The sequence below is a fragment of the Neovison vison genome, chromosome 4 (genome assembly GCF_020171115.1).
Source record: "Neovison vison isolate M4711 chromosome 4, ASM_NN_V1, whole genome shotgun sequence".
NCBI lineage: Eukaryota > Metazoa > Chordata > Mammalia > Carnivora > Mustelidae > Neogale > Neogale vison.
Genome location: NC_058094.1, coordinates 218,957,409 through 218,975,702, shown reverse-complemented (window position 1 = coordinate 218,975,702; position 18,294 = coordinate 218,957,409).

The following is an 18,294-nucleotide window of genomic DNA, read 5'->3' as shown; positions in this document are numbered from 1 at the left end:
GAAAAACTTTCAGCCCTTCTCCCCTGAGGCTAATTCAATTTTAGAACTTTTGAAACTTTATTTTTTCTTTAATGGCCAAACTTGAAATCTCCCTGTCAGGAGTTTCTCAGCCCCTTGGCAGCCTTCCTCCCCAGTCCCAAGTCCTTGTTACCACAAAACAGTTGAAACCAGCCCCTGATCTCTTCCTGTGTATCTCCCTGATTTGGTCCTACAGAGCATAGGTACCCCCAAGTGGAAGACACCACAAACAGTTCCAAGACATATATCAAAAACCAACACACCAGAGATGAGCAATGATGTGAGCAAAATGGCAAAGTCAGTCCTTATCAGCTACTTTAAATGTAAATGGTTCAAACTCTTCAGTCAAAATGCAGACATTGGCAGAATGAGTTGTTGTTTTTTTTTTTTTTAAATGAGCCAACTATTCATGCTGTCTACATGAAAGCCATTTTACATCAAAAGACACAAATAGGGGACGCCTGGGTGGCTCAGTTGGTTAAGCAGCTGCCTTCAGCTCAGGTCATGATCCCAGGGTCCTGGGATCAAGTCCCACATCGGGCTCCTTGCTCGGCAGGGAGCCTGCTTCTCCCTCTGCCTCTGCCTGCCTCTTTGTCTGCCTGTGCTCGCTCGCTTTCTCTCCCTCTGTCTCTGACAAATAAATAAATAAAATCTTTAAAAAAAAAAAAAAAAAGACACAAATAGGTTGGGAATGAACAGATAGAAGATATTCCATACAAGTACCAACAAAAGAGAGCCAAAGTGACTATAGTAATATCAGACAATATAGACTTTGAGTCAAAAACTGTTAAAAGAGACAAAAGACATTATATATTAATAAAAAGATCAATTCATCAAAAAACATAATGATTATAATATATGTTCCAAACAATAAAGCCCCACAATATATGTAAGAAATATTAACAGAACTGAAGGAAGAACTTCAATACCCCACTTTCAATAAAACATCTAAACAGAAGATAGTAAGGAAATAACTTGAAAAACAGAATAAACTTACTAGGTCTAACAGTTCACACCACCCAATAAAAGAATAGTATATATTCTTCTCAAATGCACATAGAAAATTTTCCAAGATAAGTCATATGTTAGACCAGAAGTCTCAATAGGGTTACAAAGACTGTAATCATACAAAGCATTTTTTTCTGACTATAATCAACAAAAATCAAAACAGAAAGAAAACCATTAAATTCATAAATATATGTAAATTAAACAGCATACTGTTAACCAATGAGTCAAAGAAGAAATTAGACTATACTAAGAGATAAATGAAAATAAAAATACAACATACTAAAGTATATGGGATGCAGCAAAGCTAGTGCTAAGAGGGAACTTGATATCTGTAAATACCTACTTTTAAAAAAGCAGTAAGGTCTCAAATGAGTATTTTACACATTATGGCATTAGGAAAAGAAGAGAAACCAAAACCAAAACTAGAATAAGGAAATAAAAATTCAAGAAAAGATAAATAGAATAAGGGATAGAAAAGCAATAACACAAATCAATAAGATCAGATGTTGGTCATTGACTAAGAATGACAAAATTGACAAACTTTAGCTAGATTGACCAAAATAAAGAGAGAGAGAGAGGGAGAGGGAAGACTCAAATTACTAGAACCAGAAAAGAGAAGACTTCATTATCTTTTTCACAGAAATAAAAATGAGTATAAGAGAATACTATGAAAAACTGTATATAACATACTAGATAATCTGGATGAAATAGATAAATTCCTAGAAACACACAACCTACTAAGACTGATTCATTATGAAACAGAAAACCTGAAAAGACCTAAAACAAGTAAAGAGATTACATTGGTAACTAAAAACCATCCCCAAAATGTTCAGAACCAGATGGTTTATTGGTAGATTCTACCAAACACTTCAGAAGAATTAACACCAACCCTCCTCAAACACCTCCAACAAATAGAAACTTTCTAACTCACTGTATGAGACCAGTATTATCCTAATACCAAAGTCATATAAAGACAACACAAGAAAATAAGAGACCAATATGAATATAGATGCAAAAATCTTCAACACAACACTAGCCAACTGAATCCAAAAGCATATTAAAGGATTATATAGTATGACCATATATGCTTTATCCCAGGAATGAAACAGCAATTCAACATAAGAAAATCAAGGAATGTAATGCAGCACATTAATAAAATGAAGAATTAATAGAAATAAAAATCAGAATAGAAATAGAGTGAATAGAATGAAGGAGGGAAATCACACTATCATCTCAACAGACACAGAAAAGGCATTTAACAGGGAGAAGTCAAGATGGCGGAGAAGTAGCAGGCTGAGACTACATCAGGTAGCAGGAGATCAGCTAGAGAGCTTATCAAACCTACATTTGATAAGCTATTTGAACACCTACAAATCCAACGGGAGATCAAAGAGAAGAAGAGCAACAATTCTAGAAACAGAAAATCGACCACTTTCTGAAAGGTAGGACCGGCGGAAAAGTGAATCCAAAGCGACAGGAAGATAGACTGCAGGGAGAGGGACTGGCTCCCGGCAAGCAGCGGAGCAACGGAGCACAAAATTGGGACTTTTAAAAGTCTGTTCCACAGAGGGACACCACTCCAGAGGCTAAACCGGGTGAAGCCCACACGGGGTCAGCGTGGCCCCAGGTCCCACAGGGTCACAGAAGGATCGGGGGTGTCTGAGTGTCGCAGAGCTTGCAGGTATTAGAATGGGGAAGCCGGCTACAGAGACAGAACCAAGGAGTGAGCTCTCATCTCGGGGTTACCTTGAACTGGTCACAGCCTGGGTGAGCTCCAAGCACGGCCGTAGGCCAGGGAGACGGGAGTTATTGGGCGCTGTTCTCAGAGGGTGCACTGAGGAGTGGGACCCCGAGCTCTCGGCTCCTCCGGGCCGGAGACTGCGAGGCCGCCATTTTCCTTCCCGTCCTCCGGAACTCTACGGAAAGCGTTCAGAGGACAAAAGCTCCCGAAAGCGAACCTGAGCAGATTACTTAGCCCGGCCCCTGGTAAGGGCGGTACAATTCCGCCTCGGGCAAAGACACTTGAGAATCACTACAACAGGTCCCTCCCCCAGAAGATCAACAAGAAATCCAGCCACGCCCAAGTTCACTTACCCAGGAGAACAGTGGAATTCCAGAGGAGGAGAAAGCAAAGCATGGAATTCATGGCTTTCTCCCCATGATTCTTTAGTCTCGCAGTTAATTTTTTAATTTTATTTTTTTTCTTCTGCTAAATCTTTTTTTTTAACTTTTACCCTTTCCTCTTTTAACGTTTTTAAACTAGTTTTGTCTTAACTATACCTTTCATAAATAATAATAATAATAATGTTTTTTGAAACTTCATTATTATAGTCATATTTTATCCTTCATTGTATCTAACTTTATTTTTGGTATACACATAGGGTTTTTTTCTTCTAAAAAATTTGGGGTACAACTTCTTCTAATAGACCAAAATATACCCTAAATCTAGCTCCAGGCTTATTCTAGTCTCCAGCTGGAGCAAATTCTCTCCACTTTCTCTTTATTTTCCCAACCAACTTACTTTATCAACTCCTTTTTTAGAAATTTGAAAAAAAAAATTTTTTCACCTTTTAGGCATATTCCATACCTTCATCATGTTTATCCTTATATATGTTTTTCATTCTTTAAAATTTTGGAAGGTAGTTTCTTCTAAAAGACAAAAATACTCCCAAAATTAAGTGGGTGACCCTGTTCTCATCACTAATATATTTTTTTCCTTTTTTCTTTTTTATATTTTTATTTGTTTTCTTTTTTTCTTTAATTTTTTTTCTGAACTTCTTTTTATCCCCTTTCTCCCTCCCACAATTTGGGGTCTCTTCTGATTTGGTTAAAGCACATTTTCCTGAGGTCTTTGCCACCCTTTTAGTATTTTATTTGTTCCTTCATATATTCTTATCTGGACAAAATAAAAAGATGGAAAAACTCATTACAATAATAAAAACAAAAGGCGGTACCAAAGGCTAGGGACATAATCAATACGGACATTGGTAATATGTCAGATCAAGCGTTCAGAATGACAATTCTCAAGGTTCTAGCCAGGCTCAAAAAAGGCATGGAAGATATTAGAGAAACCCTCTCTGGAAAGATAAAAGCCCTTTCTGGAGAAATAAAAGAATTAAAATCTAACCAAGTTGAAATCAAAAAAGCTATTAATGAGGTGCAATAAAAAATGGAGTTTCTAACTGCTAGGATAAAAGAGGCAGAAGAAAGAATTAGTGATATAGAAGACCAAATGACAGAGAATAAAGAAGCTGAACAAAAGAGAGACAAACAAATACTGGACCATGTGCCGAGAATTTGAGAGATAAGTGACACCATAAGATGAAACAACATTAGAATAGAGAGCCCAGGAATAGACCCTCAACTCTATGGTCAACTAATCTTCGACAAAGCAGGAAAGAATGTTGAATGGAAAAAAGACAGCCCCTTCAACAAATGGGATGGGAAAATTGGACAGCCACATGCAGAAAAATGAAATTGGACCATTTCCTTACACCACACATGAAAACAGACTCAAAATGGATGAAGGACCTCAATGTGAGAAAGGAAATCATCGTGGTGGGGGGATGGGAGGTTGGGGTACCAGGTGGTGGGTATTATAGAGGGCACGGCTTGCATGGAGCACTGGGTGTGGTGAAAAAATAATGAATAATGTTTTTCTGAAAATAAATAAATTGGAAAAAAAAAATCCTTGAGGAGAACAGAGGCAGCAACCTCTTTGACCTCAGCCTCAGCAACTTCTTCCTAGGAACATCGCCAAAGGCAAGGGAAGCAAAGGCAAAAATAAACTATTGGAATTTCATGAAGATCAAAAGCTTTTGCACAGCAAAGGAAATAGTTAACAAAACCAAAAGACAAATGACAAAATGGGAGAAGATATTTGCAAATGAGGTATCAGATAAAGAGCTAGTATCCAAAATCCATAAAGAGCTTATCAAACTCAACACCCAAAGAACAAATAATCCAATCAAGAAATGGGCAGAGGACATGAACAGACATTTCTGCAAAGAAGACATCCAGATGGCTAACAGACACATAAAAAAGTGCTCTACATCACTCGGCATCAGGGAAATACAAATCAAAACCACGATGAGATACCACCTCACACCACTTAGAATGGCTGGAAATGACAGATGCTGGCAAGGATGCAGAGAAAGAGGAACTCTCCTACACTGTTGGTGGGAATGCAAGCTAGTGCAACCACTCTGGAAAACAGCATGGAGGTTCCTCAGAAAGTTGAAAATAGAGCTACCCTATGACCCAGGAATTGCATTACTGGGTATTTATCCTAAAGATACAAATGTAGTGATCTGAAGGGGCACATGCACCCGAATGTTTATAGCAGCAATGTCCATAATAGCCAAACTATGGAAAGAACATAGATGTCCATCAACAGGTGAATGGATAAAGAAGAGGTGGTATATATACACAACGGAATACTATGCAGCCATCAAAAGAAATGAAATATTGCCATTTGCGATGACATGCTCCAATATGGGAGCAGCCAATTACTTAAGAAAACTGTTCATCAAGATAAAGAGTCATATTGATATGAATACACTAATCATAGGAGATCTTAACACGCCTCTCTCAGAAATAGACAGATCATCAAAGCAGAAAATCAATAAAGAAACAAGAGCATTGAACGACACATTGGACCAGATGGACCTCATAGATATATACAGAACATTACACCCTAAAACAACAGAATACTCATTCTTCTCAAGTGCACACGGAACCTTCTCAAGAATAGACCACATACTGGGTCACAAATCAGGACTCAACCGATACCAAAAGACTGAGATGATTCCCTGCATATTCTCAGATCACAATGCTTTGAAACTGGAGCTCAATCACAAGGAAAAGTTCCGAAGGAACTCAAACACCTGGAAGCTAAAGACCACCTTGCTTAAGAATGCTTGGATCAACCAGGAGATCAAAGGAGAACTGAAACAATTCATGGAAACCAATGAGAATGAAGACACTTCTGTCCAAAACCTATGGGATACAGCAAAGGCGGTTCTAAGGGGGAAATACATAGCCATCCAAGCCTTCCTCAAAAAAATTGAAAAATCCACAATACACCAGCTGTCTCTATACCTTAAAGAACTGGAGAATCAACAACAAATCAAACCAACTCCACACATAAGAAGGGAAATCATCAAGATTAGAGCTAAGATCAATGAGGTAGAAACCAGATACAGTAGAACATATCAATGAAACTAGAAGCTAAATAAGAAGCTGGTTTTTTGAAAGAATCAATAAGATCGATAAACCATTGGCCACACTAATCCAAAAGAAAAGAGAGAAAGCCCAAATTCATAAAATTATGAATGAAAAGGGAGAGATCACAACTAACACCAAGGAAGTAGAAACAATCATCAGAAGTTATTATCAATAGTTATATGCCAATAAGTTTAGCAACCTAGATGAAATGGATGCATTCCTGGAAAACTATAAACTACCAAAATTGAACCAGGAAGAAATCGACAACCTGAATAGACCAATATCTAATAACGAGATTGAATCAGTGATCAAAAACCTCCCAAAAAACAAGAGCCCAGGACCTGACGGATCCCCTGGGGAATTCTACCAAACTTTCAAAGAAGAAATAACACCTATTCTCCTGAAGCTGTTTCAAAAAATTGAAGCAGAAGGAAAACTTCCAGACTCTTTCTATGAAGCCAGCATTACCCTATCCCCAAACCAGGCAAAGACCCTACCAAAAAGGAGAATTTTAGACTAATATCACTGATGAATATGGATGCTAAGATTCTCAACAAGATCCTAGCCAACAGGATCCAATAGCACATTAAAAAGATTATCCACCATGATCAGGTGGGATTCATCCCTGGGCTACAAGGATGGTTCCACATTCACAAATCAATCAATGTGATACAACAAATTAATAGGAGAAGAGAGAAGAACCACATGGTCCTCTCAATTGATGCAGAAAAAGCATTTGACAAAATCCAGCATCCGTTCCTGATTAAAACGCTTCAAACTATAGGGATAGAGGGAACATTCCGGAACCTCATCAAATCTATCTATGAAAGACCCACAGCAAATATCATCCTCAATGGGAAAAAGCTTGCAGCCTTCCCACTGAGATCAGGAACAAGACAAGGATGCCCACTTTCACCACTCTTGTTCAACATAGTATTAGAAGTCCTAGCAACAGCAATCAGACAACAGAGAGAAATAAAAGGTATCCAAATTGGTAATGAAGAAGTCAAACTCTCTCTCTTCGCAGATGACATGATTCTTTATATGGAAAACCCAAAAGACTCCACCCCCAAGCTACTAGAACTCATACAGCAATTCAGCAACATGGCAGGATACAAAGTCAATGTGCAGAAATCAGTGGCTTTCTTATACACTAACAATGAAAATACAGAAAGGGAAATTAGAGAATTGATTCCATTTACTATAGCACCAAGAACCATAAGATACCTGGGAATAAACCTAACCAAAGAGGTAAAGGATCTGTACTTGAGGAACTACAGAACACTCATGAAAGAAATTGAAGAAGACACAGAAAGATGGAAGACCATTCCATGCTCTTGGATCAGAAGAATAAACATTGTTAAAATGTCTATACTGCCTAGAGCAATCTATACTTTTAATGCCATTCTGATCAAAATTCCACCAGTATTCTTCAAAGAGCTGGAGCAAATAATCCAAAAATTTGTATGGAATCAGAAGAGACCCCGAATTGCTATGGAAATGTTGAAAAACAAAAATAAAGCATCGCGTTACCTGATTTCAAACTTTATTACAAAGCTGTGATCACCAAGACAGCATGGTACTGGCATAAAAACAGATACATAGACCAGTGGAACAGAGTAGAGAGCCCAGATATGGACCCTCAACTCTATGGTCAATTAATCTTTGACAAAACAGGAAAAAATATAAGGTGGAAAAAAGTCTCTTCAATAAATGGTGCTGGGAAAACTAGACAGCTATAAGTAGAAGAATGAAACTCGACCATTCTCTTACACCGTACACAAAGATAAACTCAAAATGGATAAAAGACCTCAACATGAGACAGGAATCCATCAAAATCCTAGAGGAGAACATAGGCAGTAATCTCTTCGATATCAGTCACAGCAACTTCTTTCAAGATATGTCTCCAAAGGCAAAGGAAACAAAAGCGAAAATAAACTTTTGGGACTTCATCAAAATCAAAATCTTCTGCACAGCAAAGGAAACAGTCAAAAAAACAAAGAGGCAACCCATGGAATGGGAGAAGATATTTGCAAATGAGAGTACAGACAAAAGGTTGATATCCAGGATCTATAATGAACTCCTCAAACTCAACACACATGAAACAGACAATCATATCAAAAAATGGGCAGAAGATACAGACACTTCTCCAATCAAGACATACAAATGGCTATCAGACACATGAAAAAATGTTCATCATCATTAGCCCTCAGGGAGATTCAAATTAAAACCACATTGAGATATCACCTTACACCAGTTAGAATGGCCAAAATTCACAAAACAGGAAACAACATGTGTTGGAGAGGATGTGGAGAAAGGGGAACCCTCTTACACTGTTGGTGGGAATGCAAGTTGGTGCAGCCTCTTTGGAGAACAGTGTGGAGATTCCTCAAGAAATTAAAAATAGAACTTCCCTATGACCCTGCAATTGTACTCCTGGGTATTTACACCAAAGATACAGATGTAGTGAAAAGAAGGGCCATCTGTACCCCAATGTTTATAGCAGCAATGGCCACAGTCGCCAAACTATGGAAAGAACCAAGATGCCCTTCAACGGATGAATGGATAAGGAAGATGTGGTCCATATACACTATGGAGTATTACGCCTCCATCAGAAAGGATGAATACCCAACTTTTGTAGCAACATGGATGGGACTGGAAGAGATTATGCTGAGTGAAATAAGTCAAGCAGAGAGAGTCAATTATCATCTGGTTTCACTTATTTGTGGAGCATAACAAATAGCATGGAGAACAAGGGGTGTTAGAGAGGAGAAGGGGGTTGGGGTAAATTGGAAGGGGAGGTGAATCATGAGAGACTATGGACTCTGAAAAACAATCTGAGGGGTTTGAAGTGGCGGGGGGGTGGGATGTTGGGGTACCAAGTGGTGGGTATTATAGAGGGCACGGATTGCATGGAGCACTGGGTGTGATGAAAAAAATGAATAATGTTTTTCTGAAAATAAATAAATTAAAAAAAAAAGAACCTAGATGTCCATCAACAGGTGAATGGATAAAGAAGAGGTAGTATATATATACAACGGAATACTATGCAGCCATCAAAAGAAATGAAATCTTGCCATTTGCGATGACATGGATGGAACTAGAGGGTACCATGCCTAGCGAAATAAGTCAGAGAAAGACAACTATCATATGATCTCCCTGATATGAGGAGGTGAAGAAGCAATGTGGGGGTTTGGGGGGTGTAGGAAAAGAATAAATGAAACAAGATGGGATCAGGAGGGAGACAAACCTTAAGAGACTCTTAATCTAACAAAACAAAAACTGACGGTTTCTGGGGGGAGGCGGTGTCGGAAGAGGGTGGTGGGGTTATAGACATTGAGGAGAGTATGTGCTATGGTGAGTGCTGTGAAGTGTGTAAACCTGGCGATTCACAGACCTGTATCCCTGGGGCTAAAAATACATTATATGTTTATAAAAAATAAAATTTTAATTAAAAAAAAGAAATAAATAAAATCTTTAAAAAATTTAAAAAAAAAGAAAAGGCATTTAACAAACTCAACATCCTTTGATGATCAAAAGATTCAGAAAAGTAGGAACAGAGGGAACTTCCTCAACATGATAAAAGGTATTCATGAAAAACTCAAAACTAATATACTCAATGGTGAAAAATTGAAAGTCTTCCCACTAATATCAGGAATATCTGGTCAAAAATGATCACTTCCACTACTGCTAGCCAATATTATACTAGAAATTCTGGCCACAGCAATTAGGAGAAAAAGAAAAAGGAAGGAAGGAAAGAAAGAGGGGATGGAAGGGTAGAGGGAAGGAAGGAAGGGAGGGAGGGAGGAAATTAAAAGCATTCAAATCAGAAAGGAGGAAGTAAATCTATATTCATAGATGACATAATCCTATATATGGAAAATCCCAAAGACTCTCACAAGAAAGCTCCTATAGCTAATAAATGAATTCCACATAGTTAAAGCGTTCATTGCTTTTCTATACAACAGCAAGGAACAATCAGAAAAGAAAATTAAGAAAACAATTCCTTTTACAATAACACCCAAAGAATGAAATACCTATTACCTAAAATACAACTTAACAAAGTAGGTGAAAGACTTGGACACTGAAAACTAAAACATTGCTGAAAGAAATTAATGCAGGCGATTACATGAATGACCAAAAGATGGCTTCTGTGTATTGGTCCCTAGATTGTTGACTTCTTCACTGCAGACTGAGACCTGACCTGTAGTGTAACAGCCCACCAGCATCAAACTTGAACTTTTATATATCTAATTACTTTTTAATATTGTATTTATTTATTTATTTGACAGAGAGAGAGAGATCGATCACAGGTAGACAGAGAAAGAGGGGGAAGCAGGCTCCCCGCTGAGCAGAGAGCCCGATGTGGGGCTTGATCCCAGGACCCTGAGATCATGACCTGAGCTGAAGACAGAGGCTTAACCCACTGAGCCACCCAGGTGCCCTCTAATTATTTTTAAATAGCCCAAAATAAGCAAATTTTTAGCCATTTTGAGCTTGCCTGCTTTGCGTATGTCCTTCAGGGTTGTATGGTAATATGGCCTTGTCCACTTTGTGTTATACTCTCCCTTTTTTGCTGTCTTTCCTGCAGATACCCTGATATTCTCTCTGCTCATTGAACAAGTTTTGTTCTCTCCTCCTGCCTCAGGGCCTTTGAACATAATATTCTTCTCTTTTCAAAAATGTTTTTCCCCTTTCCACCCACCTTTCCCAGTTAACCTTTAGTCATCCTTCAGCCCCTACTCAAAGGTGACTTATTCAGGAATGCTTTCCCTGAAACATGTGAAATACTCTCATTGCACACATTTCCTTTTTTTTCATGGCATTTTTCACAATTTGTAATTGTGTGTGTGTGTTCAGTTTGTTGCTATTATTTTTCAGCACCAGTTCTCAACAGGGAAGAAATCATTTTCTTTTTTCTCACTGTTAAAGTGGCATGCATTAAGGGCACCATTAAATAGGGGTGCCTGGCTGACCTGGTTTGTAGAGCATGTGACTCTTGATCTTGGGGCTGTGAGTTCAAGTCCCACATTGGGTGTAGAACCAGCTTAAATAAAAATAAATATTTATATCTATGTATTTTTGCTTCTCTTTAATTGTAAATGAAGTTGAGTATATTTTCACAGTTTTTAAAGTCTTTTGTATTTGTTTCTCAGAAAACTCCCTCCTCATATACTTGCTATTTTTCTATTGGCTTGTTGGCTTTTCCCTTGTGATTTTTAACACATTTTCATATACAAAGAAGTAAATATACTGTTTTACTCTCATACATATTAGGAATATCTTTACTAATTTGCTCTTTGCCTTCTGCCTTTGATTATGCTTTGCCATGAAATATTTCTTTTAATTTTTTAAATTCAATTAGCCAACATATAGTATTTCTTTTATGCACAGCTCTCGAGTTTTGTGCTATTTGCAAAGTCCTGCTCCAGGGTTACTTTCTTCTGCTCTTGTGAAATGTTTCCTCTTGCATTGTTTTTTATGCTATGGGTGATCTTTGCTGTTTCTTTTCATTAATTTTTCAGGTGTTTTTTTTTTTTTTCAATAAACTTTGCTACTTTTATAAACAGAGATAAGCAATTTTAAACTTTCTTATGTAAAGGAGATCCTTCAAAGTTTACTGCCAAAATGTATGACTTTTGTTCAATATAATATACATTCAACTACTTTATTTCTTGCCCAATTGAGTTACTATATCATAACAAATTCTAAAAATGTGTTAACTTTTCCTGAAGGAGTACTTTAATTTTGACCAATATAAATTAAGAAAATCTTTGAAACGTAGGGTAGACAATACTTAATATTAGTGAATATGAGGCTGAATGACTTACTCAAGGTCACATAGAGGGACGCCTGGGTGGCTCAGTTGGTTAAGCTCAAGGTCACATAGAAATTTACTAGCAAAACAGTTTTAGTGACCAGAGTCTCCTGATTCCTAGTGTTCATTATGAATACAAAATACTGTTTTTGTAGAAGGTTTCTTGGGAATAAGGAATTTTCCTGGATGGTCTGTTAAAACCTACAAACCGAAATTATAAGACTCAAACATAAAAGGATATATTTGATTTTTGGCACATAGTAGATACTCAGTAAATTTTATCTATATATCTTATTCTAGAGTAAACTCTACAGAAGGGAATAAAATATAAATCTGAAAATGGGAATATTGGTTGGGGTCCCTGGGTGGCTCAAGTGGGTTGAGACTCTGCCTTCAGCCCAAGTCATGATCTCAGGGCCCTGGGATCTCTGCTCAGTGGGGAACCTGCTGCCCCCTCTCTCTCTGCCTGCCTCTCTGCCTACTTGTGATCTCTCTGTGTCAAAAAAAAATTTTTTTAAATAAAAATTAAAAATAAAGAAACTGGGAACATTAGGGAAGGTATGTGCTATGGTGAGGAAAAAATAAATTAAAAAAAAGAAAATGGGAAAAAAGAAAAATAGGTAAATTTCCTTTATAATTTGAACATATGGAAAGACTCACTGTGATACAAAATCAAGAAACAAAATAAATGATAGATAAATTTGACCACATAAATATTTTTTATTGTTTAACTTTTGCGTTTCAAAATGACTCTAACCTAAGTCAAACGCAACAGACAGATCTGGAGAAAATATTGGTAAATTATAGCACAGATTAAAAGCTAATCTCCTTAACATATAAAGACCTCTTAGAATCAAGAAAATAGATTAAAACCTAATAGAAAAAAGTAAAAAATAGAAATAAATTGTCCTCAAAGATACACTAATGCCCCTTTAAAAATAATTTTAATCTTCACTTATTATAAGAGAAATCCACATTAAAATTACAATAAGATATCAGTTCTCACCTATAAGATGGGCAAAAGATGATTTGCTGGGAAGACTGAGGCAGAACAGAGAAAACTGCTTTTTCGGATGACCAGCTCCTCTAATGGCAGGTTCAAGGACACTCTCAGAGAGAAGGGGGGTGGGTGTGTCCACCTACTACACTGTGGCATTGGAAATAAGTTTTAAGGTACATTCTGCTGTACTAATAGGATATTGATTCTTTTGGGTTATGTCTTGTTATAGCATTTCCAAGAACACACAAAAAAGGAAGAAAGATTGATGGTGATATGCATGTAAATATAATATTTAGAAGCCTATCACTGACAAACAGGCTTAGATAGGTAGGATCACTGCATCCCAAATAGGGATGAAAAGAAACATGGGCTTTCCCCTCTACCCTCATCCTTTTTCTGGCTCTGCCTCTGCAAAACCCACCACATGGAGTTGCTGGGTTTCTTGTGGGTCTCTGTGTCTCAGAGACTAACCAGAAGGAAAAAAAGCAGCGGGGCTTGGTATCTGCCCCTGAACTCAACAAGCAGAAAGATCCCTCCACCTTCCACTGGGAGTAGGGGAGGGACTAGGGCAACAGGTCAGGAGTGTGTAGGGACAGTCTCTCCTCCTAGAAACCAGTGAGACAAGGAATAAGGGTAAGCACTGTACTCATAATGTATCACACTTGATCCATGACCCACCCTTCCAGTTATATGTAGCCAATCTTCTGTATACACTCCCCCTGTGTTATCCCCACTCTGGACTACTTACTGTTTGCCAAAGGCTTACTTACCAAATGTTGTCCCTATCTCCCTGAATTCAGACTTCTGTTCATGCTGATTCTGACTACTGAAATGCTCTCTTTTCCCATCTATGTCTATGAACATCCAATTAATACTTTAAGGACTGGCTCAAGTGATTACTCTCTCAATTGATCGGTTCCTCCTCCTAGATGTGATCTGCTTCTTGTTGGGATTTCCTAAGCACTCCAAATGCCTCCTCTAGAACCCAGCAGTTCAGCGTTGCACAGTTTTTTGTGGATATGTCCTATCCCAATTATGCAGCTTTGAGTTCACAGTGCTTAATTCTGAGACAGGGTCTACCTTTAGAGTCTTCACAGAGTTGGCTGCAGTATCTAACACATTGCATGTATTCAGTTAGTTTTTGTTAAAAGGGGAATAAATGTGTGTGTAAATCAATATGAATTCCCTAGGTTTTCTTTTCCAAAAAAGTTTTGCCAATTGAGAATCCAAATGTTCTTTGACACATGTATACATGTGCATGACCTTCAAAAAGACGTGATGTGAGAAACCAAACTGGTGGTTGCTGGAGGGGAAGTGGGCAAGGGATAGGTGAAACAGATAAAGGTAAAGGAGATTGAGGTAAAAACTTCCAATTATAAAATAAAAAGTCATGGAGATTAAAAGTACAGCATAGGAAATGCAGTGAATAATCCTGTGATAATATTGTACAATAATAGTGACTACACTTATCATGGTGAGCACTGAGTAATGTATAGAATTGTTGAATCAATATGTTGTATACCTGAAACTAATGTAACATTGTATGTTAATTACACCTCAAAAAATTAAGTTACATCAAAAGTTTTATAAATAGGGGCTCCTGGGTTGCTCAGAGGGTTAAATCCTCTGCCTTCAGCTCAGGTCATGATCCCAGGGTCCTGGGATCGAGCCCCACATCAGGCTCTCTCCTTGGCAGGAAGCCTGTTTCCTCCTCTCTCTCTCTGCCTGCCTCTCTGTCTACTTGTGATCTGTGTCGAAAAAATAAATAAAATATTTTTAAAAAGTTTTACAAATAAAATACAGTTGAGATAGAAATTGATTTCCATAATTTGGGTAGCAAAAAAAAAATGGTGATGTGCTTCTTAGGGATTTAATATCAAGTAATAATTTCAATTTATTGTATACTTATCATGTGTCAGATGTTTTACATTGGTTATCTCATTCAACCACTATAACAATCCTATTCCTAAAATAGTATCTAATAGTATCTAACATTTATGCCATCTTTTAAGAACTAGATGTGTAACAGGTAATATACAATCTGCAACTAGTTTGTGTGGGAACAGTAGAATTATCTGGATTTTAATAAATAAGGAAAGTGAAATAGAGGTTATATAACATAACCAAGATTCTCATAAGTTGTAAGTAATAAATCCAGGATGCAAATGCCGGCAGCCTAACTCCATAGCCTGAGCCCTTAGTCACTATTTATTATTATCCCTCTTTTTGGAATGACAAAACTGAGGTTTAGAGGGTTTAAATAATTTACCCCAGCAAACGGTTAATTATTTCTTTCTTTTTCTTTTCTTTTTGTCTTTTTTTTAATGTTCAGTTATCCAGCGTATAGTACATCACAAGCTTTTGATGTATTGTTCAACAATCCAACCACAATGAGATACCACCTTACACCAGTTAGAATGACTGAAATTAACAAGGCAGGAAACAAGTGTTGGCAAGGATGTGGAAAAAGGGGAACCCTCTTACACTGTTAGTGGGAATGCAAGCTGGTATAGCCACTCTGGAAAAGAGTATGAAGGTTCCTCAAGAAGTTAAAAATAGAGCTACACTATGACCCAGTGACTGTACTTCTAGGCATTTACCCCAAAGGTACAGATGTAGTGAAAAGAAGGGGCACATGCAGCCCAATGTTCATAGCAGCAATGTCCACCATAGCCGAACTGTGGAAGTAGATGAGATGCCCTTCAACAGAAAAATGGATAAAGAAGATGTGGTGCATATACACAATGGAATATTACTCCGCCATCAGAAAGGATGAATACCTACCATTTGCATCAACATGGATGGAACTGGAGGGGATTATGCTAAGTGAAATAAGTCAAGCAGAGAAAGACAATTATCATATGGGTTTTTTTTTTTTTCAGCATAACAGTATTCCTCACCACACCGAGTGCTCCATGCAATCCGTGCCCTCTCCAATACCCACCACCTGGTTCCCCTAACCTCCCACCCCCCGCCCCTTCAAAACCCTCAGATTGTTTTTCAGAGTCCACAGTCTCTCATGGTTCACCTCCCCTTCCAATTTCCCTCAACACCCTTCTCCTCTCCATTTCCCCTTGTCCTCCATGCTATTTGTTATGCTCCACAAATAAGTGAAACCGTATGATAATTGACTCTCTCTGCTTGACTTATTTCACTCAGCATAATCTCTTCCAGTCCCGTCCATGTTGCTACAAAAGTTGGATATTCATTCTTTCTGATGGAGGCATAATACTCCATAGTGTATATGGACCACATCTTCCTTATCCATTCGTCCGTCGAAGGGCATCTTGGTTCTTTCCACAGATTGGCGACTGCGGCCATTGCTGCTATAAACATTGGGGTACAGATGGCCCTTCTTTTCACGACATCTGTATCTTTGGGGTAAATACCCAGTAGTGCAATATGGTTTTACTCATATGTGGAACATAAGGAATGGAGGGAAGGACCACAGGAGAAGGAAAGGAAAACTGAATGGGAAGAAATTGGAGAGGGAGAAAAACCATGAGAGACTCTAGGCTCTAGGAATCCAACTGTGGACTACAGAAGGAGGGAGGTGGGGGGATGAGGTGACCAGGTGATGAGTATTAAGGAGGGCACATGTTGGGATGAGCACAGGGTATCATATGCAACTAATGAATCACTGAACACTACAACAAAACTTACACTGTACTATAAGCTCGCTAACTGAATGTAATTTTAAAAACTTAAAAAATAATTCCATCTCTAAGTAAAGAAACTATGAAGTATAAATTACTTAATACATAAATAGATAAATTAGAAGTCCCTTTGACATCTTCCCAACCACTCAGATCCACCAGCAATGAGTGTTGTGGGAAGAAGACATGGGGTAGAGGTGGCAAAAAGAATATAACTCAAGACTCCCAGGCCTCTGTAGTGCTAGTATTATCGACAGTGATAGTCCCTGGACCAGAGCTGGTTACTGAACTGTTTGTTACTGTTCTGTGAAAAGAACATTACAAACCTGAAAGTAGATATTTAGAAACATTTACAGCAATCTGGCTTGGTATGAGATCCAGATGCAAATCCAAGGGCTGCTGCTGACTGATTTTGAACAAACCCATCCCTGAACTTCAGATGCCTTATTAGAATAAACATGGTCCTTTCAAGGAAGAGGCAAGGATTAAAGACCTGCCATGATTTGGAAGTTACAAAACCAGGGCAGTGAGGGTGTGAAGTAGAAGCGAGGCAAGGAGAGACAGGAAGCAAAGCTATAGGAAGAGGTGTGAGACAAACCCACACGTCAGAGCAGCCTACAGGAGAGTGAGAACAGTGGGAGTTTATCTGGGTGGCTCCCGCTTCTCATTTCTCTTTGGTCAAGGCTCATGCCCCAGCTTACAACCACTCAGAATTCATGATACCATCTTCCTCTCAACAGTCACTCAGAAAGCCCAAACTAAGGCCTGAAAGCGTGCCTTTGTATACAAGTTTTAAAGTAGTGTGGCAGCATGGCGTGGATAGGCTCAGTTTATGGACGTGAGAGCTATTCATGCTCTTCAGCCCGGCCCCCAGCCAGTTTGCAGAGCTCTGTGAAGGTGGTAGGAGTATGACTAAGGAGACAGGCAAAGTCTTTGAAAACAAAGGAGCAGTTGAGAAGATCTGAGGAGATGCAGAATGTTTATGTCTGATAAAAATGACTCCACACATATTCCATGAAAATTAATAAGAATGAATATATGAAACACTTAGCACACATTGGTCTAGATTGATGACAGAGACAGAAGGAACTTTGGAAACTGTTATCAACTGAGATATTTTTAACTATAGCAATGGAAAGCCCAATTCAAGTTGTCTTAAACACTGAAAGGAATTACGTAGTGGATCATAGAACTAAAAATATCCAGAGAGAAGACTTAAATTCTGGAATGGTTTTATCAGGACTTCAGTTACATTTCTGGGCAATTCTCTTATTTTGACCACCTCTGGGGATGCACTTCATCCTCAGGCAGCTTCCCTGATGGCTGCCAAGTGACACCAGCAACTCTGATCAGTCTCATTCACCTGCCACACTGCCCAAAACAAGGCTTCAACAATAGCTCATTACGTTATCTCAACACCGAATTTGGGGGACTGTTATTTAATAAGCCAAACTGCCTCATGTATCCATCCCCAAACCAAACTCAGGGAATTCACTGATAAGTTTAAATCAGTGCAGACCATACCCCAGAGAATGATGTGACCTTACAGAGGAGGGGTGGAGTGGATG